The 9,953-nt window shown below is 26.6% G+C and overlaps 1 long non-coding RNA gene across 1 annotated transcript; it reads left to right on the forward strand.

Annotated features, from left to right (window-relative positions):
* Positions 1-8,407: 8,407 nt before the first annotated feature.
* Positions 8,408-9,863, forward strand: LOC147807317 (uncharacterized). Its single transcript, XR_015435612.1, has 2 exons — positions 8,408-8,550; positions 9,790-9,863. It is a non-coding gene; the product is annotated as an uncharacterized LOC147807317 (long non-coding RNA).
* The last annotated feature ends 90 nt before the right edge of the window (positions 9,864-9,953 follow it).

Below are 9,953 nucleotides of genomic sequence, written 5' to 3' on the forward strand. Positions count from 1 at the left end.
AATAGTTGCTTTCCCAGCCTTTTCAGGCAAAAAAAGTTGCCATAGTCGCCTTATGCCAAAAATAGTTGCAAATAGTTGCAATTTAGTCGCCTGTGGCAACCCTGTACTTAAAACATCTCTCCTGTATATACTCTTCCCCTATTTTGTGGCATATGAAGGTGATTTGAGGTTATAGGAGGAAAATTGAATTTTGTTTTCTAGTGAGACATTGTAAGTGAGTCATTGTTTCTGATATATTTTTTTAAGCTGAATCAAATTAAATGAATCACGAGATGAAAGGGCGAATAGTTTAGAAGTTAATAAAGGTTATGAATACAGAATTTTTTTTTACTAAATCGAATGAAACTATATAAGACTCAACAGAACAAATAATTCAAAAGTTACTGGCGTTTTCATACATAAAAAGTATTATTTTTGACATGACTTATGTATATTTTTTACATCTAAGATCTATCTACTAAATCTAAGATCTATCTGAACATGTGAGGTACATTTTTCAAGGATAAAATTCAAGTTGATAGGACAAATAATTTTAATGTTACAAGGATTTTAATAATAATAAGTTCAATTCAAAAACAGTACATTTTACACAAATAAATCATTTCAGTTTTCAAAATAATAACCTTTTGATTCGTGTTTCATCTCGTTCATTTAAGCGCGAAAAATAGGAAACAATACTACACTTGTCTGTATAGCAACGTAAAATGTGGAAAGTGTAAGTGCAAAATTGTATTTTTTGCACATAAAACGCTTTTAACTTCTAAGAAATTAGTCTGATCAGTCCCATGATTGTAATCCTTCAATTCAGTATAAAAAAATTACAATCAGGAACAATATATTACATGTTCAAGTAGTCCCTCGATAGCAATGTTAAAATCGTACATAACTGAATGTCAAAAAAGAACTTTTTGTACATAAAAACTTTTGCAACTTTTGAACTATTCATTTTATTAACTCGTGTATGGTTTCATTCGATTCACCATTAAAAATCCATCGGAAAAAATGCCTTATTTGTTTAGATAACAATGACAGATACATAAATAAGCATGAGAACAAAATTGTACTTTTTTGTATATAAAACCCTCATAACTTCTAAACTAATGGTCCAATCGTTTCGTAATTGGTCCCATCAGAAACAGTATCTTACTTTCTAGTATTAATGATGTACTATCCCCCTTCATTTTCCCTCTAAAAAGGGTGAAGCATACAGGGGCGTCGATATTAGCGAACTTTTTTACACTTTATCAACTTTAAACTTCATATCTTATGAGCAATTAAGATTAAAAGAATGAAAATCACAAAAATATATATTTTCAAAATTTTAATTATTATAAAATAACATTTGCATTTTCATTAAGAACTGCGTGTATAAGAATAAACTCATTTGAAAGATTACTTTTCACCCTTTCAAGCATTACCGTTTTACTTCCAATAAAACAAATTTGTTTTAAAATTTGCTTAATGACAAAAACATGTCTTACGATTTCAATTCTTCGAATCTCAAAAGCTCTAAATATTCGATAATGGGCTGGTTGTAAAAGTTTAACTTACTACAAAAAAAGGCCAACCCACATGAGAAATTATATTTTATTAATTGTTCTTATCTAAAAAAAAGTTAGAATTAGACAAATATAAATAACACAAAGGTAAGAAATATCCTTATAAGAGCTATTTTGAGATTAATAGTGTTTCTTCTTGAACTTTTGACACAGAGGAGAGAACACAAACATGTATCCTGTAGACCGATATTATTGTAAAAGAATTTTTATAAACAAAACTAATTTGAATAAGTCAACCTATCAGTTTAAAAAGTAAAATAAAACATTCTAGGAACAACCTTGTCGGTCAGGGAGATTAAGGTTACACAATTATGCAACCAACTGCATGATGGTTGCAATGTGGCCAGCATTGCGCACTAGCCGCTTTTGTTTTACAGAGATGCTAGTTCCCATCAATTAGAAGCTGGATGGGCTTCAAGCCACCTCCCGGGATCGAACGCCAATCTTTCACAATGTCAGCTCAGTACCTTAACCGCTGAGCCATCACAGCCCACAACCAGTTTAAGATTTGTTTAAATGTTTTAAAAAAAATTTAAGCAAAAAAATATTTTTGATATTTGTTTATTTTAAAACCTGTGTCGAACAGCCGACCCATTTCTGAGTTGACTATCAATTACCTTCTAATTTTGAACTCAACCCAAAAGATAAGGGAATTCCTGGATCAAGCATTGGAGCAACATAGTCTTCATGAAGAACTTTTTGATGGAATTAACCAACATTTGCGCCATCTTATTTATAGCAGGATAAAGCAAAATTTTACAACGTACAATGTTTTTAAATCAATTCAAGATAAAATCAAGAAATGGTAGTGTTATCAAAATATCGTTTGACAATATTTATAACACTTCAATATTGAGAACTAAGCTCTGATGTGAATTTGTATTATATTTATAAAATCAATTCTGATAACGGAGCTTTGCTGTAATAAAATCTCTTCTTACATTGTATGCTTGGAGGCAAAACTTATCATTTGATATGTTTATTTGGAATTATTTTTTAATCCCGTCAACCAACTGAAACCAACATAAACCATCAAACTTTTTAGATGAGACCATCAAGAATTTTGACTTGAGTTGCAAAATACCTTATATCTTGCAAAATAATCAAATTGTTCATTTTATGAGTACTATCATCAGATGACTTGGCCTACTAAACATTATAAGTTCAGTGAAATTTAGTTTGATGATCACTTAAAAGCTGAGATAAGCAATATTGACACTTAGGCGAATATTCGTTGAAATTGAAAAGCTCGGAGCAATATAATCCTAAGCCATATTTTCAAATAGTCCAAAAGAGTGTTTTTGATGAAAAACATCACAATTTCTATGTAGGCGAAACGGTATTTCCGAGTATTGTGCTCTTATCTTGCGGAAATTCCGAAAACTTGTGAAGTACCTAAAGGACAGTTCAATATAAAAAAGGGCATCGTTAAAAAAGTGTGGCTTATCACTATATTGCCCCAAGCCATTTCCATTGTTTTTTGATAAATTTAATACAATAAAAAAAATAAGTGTTTAGATTTTAGAACAAATCTCTCCTTGACTGCCTCATTTTTCTGTAATCATTTTACTCATTGCCCGCAGGTCATTTTAGTATAATTAAGTATAAAAGATGTCTTATTCACAAAGACGCGGAAATCATGCTGAATCGGTCACTGACTGAGAAGAAGAAGAAAAAAACATCTATTTAGACGAGGTTTATGGACAAACTATCTTCGCTTCTGTCAAATTCAATGAAAGCAGTTTTCGAAATACCTTCTCTTTCATAGGTCAATGGGCCACTTTAGGCCTAACGCGGAAGGCCTGGACAAACAATGAGAACACATCGATTAGAAACGAACACAGAAATAAAGAATGGAACTTTCTAAGAACAATAATCAAATGCATGTTGTAAATAAAGAAATTTTTTTTCCTTCCAAAGAAATGAATAAATTTTTTTTTTTTTAAATTAAGTGCTTTGAAGAATTTTTAAATCTTCAAAACACAAATGTAGCGAATAACTGTTCTTATTCATTCCATGTTAAAATCATTTATAAAATTGAATTTCTTATCAATCTATGTTTAGAAACAAAACTCCTCACCTCACAGATAAGCAAGTTCTAAATTTCGTTCAACTGAAATATCTGCTTCCATAATTAATTGACAGTAAAAAATTTGCTATTTTTTGCAAGATTTCCTACTATTCTACTCCATAGCAGTTATACAATAATGCTATTTTATAACATTGTTGCATTGCTATTCTGCTTAAAATTATTCTTATTTGAAATACGCATTGTGGGTGAGACATACTTTTGTTATGTGGCTTTAAAACAATAGTTCTAGCTCACACGATAACGTCGCCAATGAAATAACAGTGTATTCAAGTATTTATTTCTTAATTTTTTAAATAAAAAAATTTGTTAAAAAATAAAATAGCTGAATTTATTAGCATAGGCGAAATGGATAAGTGTCCATCCATTTTCATACAAATTTTCAAACAATTAAAAAAATTATTATTTGATAACTAAGAAATAGATGTCTGCTAATTCTGCCACGCAATAATAGCACGGATAAGTGACAAAAAAATACGAACACGGCTGTGTTAAAACTTATGAAAACAGAATTTTCCTCTCCCTGTAGACGAAATGATTAGTTTTCAGTTCAAATCACACCTAGAGAAATATTCATTAATTTTAAGCTAGATTATAGATTCATATTTATCATGTTTGCTGAAAAATCATTTATTTTTAATAATCTTTAAATTAAAATTTAAATTATTTTTCTTTTTGGAAAATGTATTGATAGCGGCACTTTTCAAAGTAACATTTGCTTAATTTTATATTTTGTAACTTTCAACACTTTTTTTAAAAAAATCATGCCCAAAGCTTTAAGAAATTGTACCATCTACATTCAAACAAAATTTGCAAAAGCAAAAGAAAGTTTAAGCATTATTTCTTAACAGCTAAATAAAATATAGTTTGGAAAAAATCTGAATTTTTTTCCCCCGTATTAAAAAAAAACTTTAACAATTCTCAGTCTCATAAATGGTAATAAAAGTTCAGATTGAATTTCTTAAAATATTCTTTATCATTAGTAGTAGAATGTAAGAACATCAAATATTTTTGATATTCTTACATTGAAAAAGGACATAAGTTATTATAATTAAAAAAATTTTATCTACACATCCAAAACTAGCTTTAATTATTACTAAATAGGTTCATCCCAGGGTCTTTCAAAATAGGCTTAGAGTTATAAAGTATAAAAGTTCAGGGTTGCAGATGCAACTTATTTTTGCAATCATCTGCAGGTTGAAGTTATTTGATTCTATTGGCCTAAAAAAAAAATTACATTAACTACCCTTAATGTTAATTTCAATTTTTCGTACTTTGTCTTATTATTCGCTTTTTGCACCGTCTTATGTCAGAAGATAATTCCATGCAGAAAAAAATTTTTTTAGTGAATATTCTTTATTATATATAATAATGGTAAAAAATTAATTGTAAGGCATTTAAATTTTTACACAACTTTTAGCAACGTAATTTGTAATGACAGTTCCTGTTAAAAGAATAGTTCTAATTTAAAGAATAGTTCTTGAGGGAGAAAAAAATGAAATTTTATAACACAGAAAATTTTGAGGGATTTCGATCAAATTTTTATTTTGTAGTTTAAAATTACGTAGAAATTTGTGTATGTAGCAATTCAACATTTTTTCACAATTATAAATAAAGTTATTAAAAAAGATTTTTGCTTGGAATATTTTATGAACAAACGATTCCTAAAATTAAGAATAAATATCTTTCGATTCTTTTGAACCGTTCCAGACTAATAGCACACAACATTAAGGCGAAATTTCGTCCACTCTCTTAACTTATTTGCTATATTTTCCGGATTATGGCTACCTTGCACATTTTGAGGGCCAAGAATCCAAATCCGCAACAACAAAAAAAACTTATGTTAATTCTGATTTCATGTCTGATTTTGTTACTTAAAATATCGTCATCTTAAATTAATTAGCATATTTAAGGTTAATTCTTGAATCTATATAGAATAATAATCCAGTGCACATGATAATCCAGTCAATGGATCGTATGTTATTAAGGTATTTAGTTTTTTTCATTTAAGCACTTTGCATAAGTATATGCCTAAAAATGGCCACAGCAAACCTGTTTTGATTTTAATTTGCTTTAACCAAACGTTTTTGTTTTTTAATGCTTAAAGAGGTTATTGAAATTATACATTTTCATTGAAAAATAATTACAAAAAAAATGTATTAAAAGAAGTCTTATAAAAACACTTGTTGCATCATAAAACAGTATATCATTATGTCAAACTAATAAAAATTTCTTATTTTAGAAATTTAAGAAGAATGTGAAAAATAATATTATACAAAATATAAAATATTACAAATGAGAACTCATCATAATTAATTAAAGCTTGGATATCAAATTATTAAATAGCCGGATAATTTAATTTTACTCTATAATTTTTTAAATTAGTTTCATACATCAAATATATGTTATATATAATGCAATGTAAAATACAGTGAAACTTCTCGGGAGGGATTATTCTCTGTTCCACAGTAAAATGGTCGTTAATAAAGGTTGGTCGTTCTTAGAGGTTACCTCCATGACTCCAAAATGTTATCGAAGGTACACGATTTTTCGCAAACGATTTCAATTTCAGGTGATCCTTACTGATATATTCGCGAAAAACAACTTATCCAAATATGGATGATAGTACTGCTTTAAATAAATGAACAATTGGGTATAATATAGCCTACGTCACAGGTTGTGTTGTTCCTACTAAATTTAACCCATGAACGGCATTTTCTGCGAGCCTAACTTCAAGCCACAAATAAACAAACGAAGTGTTCGATCGTTTAAATAGCTGCTCGCCAGATTTTATTGCATTATAAAGAAAAGTTATTGAAACTAAATACAAATAAACAACAACAACTAAAACAAATAACAACAACTACTAAATAAACAACAACTAAATTCCATTCGTTTAGCATTGCGTCATATGTTGTTCCTACTAAATCGAAGTAGTTGTGTTTTTTTCATATTATACCCAATTATGTTTTTTGTTTAAGTTTGCAATGGACTTCAGATCATAACAATCAGTTAGCTTTAAAAAATTAGAAAAGGGTTTTGTTTGTTTGAGATACTTAGTATTTTTAAAATAACTTTTTTTTTTTCAAATTTAACTTTCGACTCTAAAAATAAATCATTGCTAGTATCGTCTTAAGTGCACTCTACTAGAGACCGCTACATATAGGTGGTCCTTCTTGGAGGTTTCACTGTTATACACTTTTTGTTTAATAAATTGTTTAGTATTTTAAACAATTTTGCTTATTTTTAAATCCTCTACCCTTCTCTATGAAACTATATTTAGTTAAAAAATAATTTAATATAAAGATTTTATTTAGGATGTTGATAATTATAAAGTAGATATAAGTCAGCAAGAAGAAATACGTAAACTTTTTTGCACAACATTAGCATACAAAATTTAATACATTTAACTGTCTATAAAACAAATTATAATAAAAAAAATCATTTCATATTTAATTTAAAAAGTTTAAAATTAAAAATGATGATATAAATTATTAATTATAGATTTGATAATAGATTTCTCGACATCTTCTTAAAATTAAACTCTATTTTTAACTCTTCAAATGCACTCTTAAATTATGTATAGAGACATTTCTTGGTTTTAAAGTTATAACTTATTTTACAACAATAGTTTTCAAATTGCATGAAATTTGGAGAAAATTATCAACATAAAATAATTTTATTTTAATTACTTTTGTGAAATATATTTCAACAAATAAAAAAGACCATTTAATAATAAGTTTAAAATTTTTTTACTGTAAATTCAAAAGAGGAGAAAATAAAATATCTAAAAATATTCCTCATTGAAGATACAGAAAATAAATATTTCATATAAAAAAATAAACAAAACAGATTTCAAAGAATGTAAAATTTATTTCCTTCAAAATACAAACTTTCTTTTACATAACAATGTCAATTGTTTAAAAAATATTTTTATTAATTCGCAAAAAATAACACAACTCTTTAAAACTATAATTACAACTAAAAAAATATCTTTAAAGAACTTGGAATGGTATTATTTGTATATTATTATAAAAAATATTTTACACATAATTAAATTTCATAAAAGTAATAAATGTGTCTAAAAAGAATAATATGATAATTTTATATACCTTTTGTTTAGCCAGGTGCAAGGACATTTAACTATTTTTCATTTTATTTAATATTTCTGTTAATGTCCATTTTGTTCGGTTTCTTAAAAAAGTAAATAATGCAGAAAAAGTGGCGGAAGTTAACATTCTTGTGCAGCTTGCTTCTGACTAACCAAAAGTACCTATTTTACACTTAACAGTTTATTTCGACAGAAGGTAATTATGATTGTTAATACACACCTAAACTTTTTCACTTTCAACAAAGAGCTGTTAAGTGAATTAAGGTATGAAATTTCATTAACAGTTTTTATACTAAACATACTTAACAAAAGTAAATATATTCTTGAAAATATTTCATTTCTTCTCAGATCGAAACTTTAAAAGAAGATTGTAGATATCTTATTAACAATTTAACATTAATAGTGTGCAATTTTATTAGATAATTATGATATTTTCACTTGTTTTCACAACTTCCGTTGACTGCCTATAGATATAAAATTTTACTAACAATTTTTATAATACATATACATATTTATAAAAATATATAAAATGGAAATTATTTCATTTGTTTGTTTTTTTTTGTTGTTTTTTTTCGTTTTTAAATATCATAATTATAGTAAAGAAGCTCATAGGAATTATACAGATTGATTATATGTTAACAGAGTACAATTTTATTAGGTTATTATGGCATTTGATATGTATGTTCTTTCACAACATTTGCTTGACCTTATAAAATAAGGCATTTCATTAACAATTCTTAGTTAGTTCTGTTAACTGCCTTTAGATAGATATTTCACTAGCATACATCAGGGTTGGGTTTTTGACGTCAAAAAGTGGTTTTTGACATGACAAGGGTATAATACTGGTTTAAACCGTCAAAAACCCGTCAAAAATGTCAAAAACTGAAGTTTGCCAAGAAAATATATAAACTTCAAAACTACCAACAGTTGCCATGCATTATATTAAAATTTAATTATACTATAGGTAATCAGCAGGTTTTAAAATATTTTTTAATTAAAATTAAGGTAAAATAACAGATTTAAAATCTCAGAAATTTAAATTCAAATGCATGTGCAGAAAAATTTTGCACAAAAATTGTTTAAATATTTATATTTAAAAATTTTTTTTTTCTTTTTGATACTTAAGAAAATTAAAAGTTTATTACTATGCATTTTTGACATATAAGGAACATATAACTAATATTTATAAGGAACTTACAAGTTATGTTGTATAAATACAAACTTGATACAAGATACAAGTGTATAAAAATTTTTTTTTAATGTTATACCGAGTATCTTTATTATCCAATATGTTAATTTGAATTTAAAAGTAGTTATATTTATGAATAATGATAAATATAATTCATATTTTTTTATTATATTTATTTATAATTATTACACTTATCATTTTAAAAAATTTTTTATCTCTAAATTTTTTTTTCTCCACTTGTATTAAGAATACAAATAATGCATATCGTGAAAGCAAGAAGTAATTATTCAACAGCTGAATATTTAGATATTCAACAAAACTATAGCGTATTCAGCAAAATGAAATTCACAAGTATTTGGATAAACTAAATTTTCAGCATAGTAAATGAATAGGCTGAATATACTGTAAATCGACACTAACTACTCTGTGTATTTAACAGTATTATTCTTTAAAAATGTCTAATTTTTAGTATAATCTATACTATACACTAAATTTGGTTAAAAATAAATTTCTTAATAATATCACTGCAGATTTTCAATAACACATGAAAATGAATACATAATATTACAAAAGATGTGAGTTTTCAAAAGTACAAGATTTTGGTTACTATTCAAAATATAAGTGTTTCTTCAAAATTTTAAATTTATTTTTTCTAGAACATATTTAGAAACACTATCCTTTAAAAAATATATAAATTTTATGTATTAATTAAATTTCACATATGAATATAGGTTTTTGACATTTTCGACAGTGAGGTTTTTGACGTGACGGTTTAAACCATGGTTTAAACTGTCAAAAACTGTCACATGTCAAAAACCTGCCAACCCTGGCATACATACAGTTACATATTTATAAAAATATATAAATGGAAATAATTTTAAAATGCTTTTTTCTCTTCTAAATATCATAATTAAAGTAAAGAAGCTCAATAGGAATTATACACATTAATTATATGTTAACCGAGTACAATTTCACTAGGTAATTAAGGCATTTGATATAGTGTAC

Source organism: Parasteatoda tepidariorum, chromosome 7 (assembly GCF_982258835.1).
Source record: "Parasteatoda tepidariorum strain Cologne lab strain chromosome 7, Ptep-v5.0, whole genome shotgun sequence".
NCBI lineage: Eukaryota > Metazoa > Arthropoda > Arachnida > Araneae > Theridiidae > Parasteatoda > Parasteatoda tepidariorum.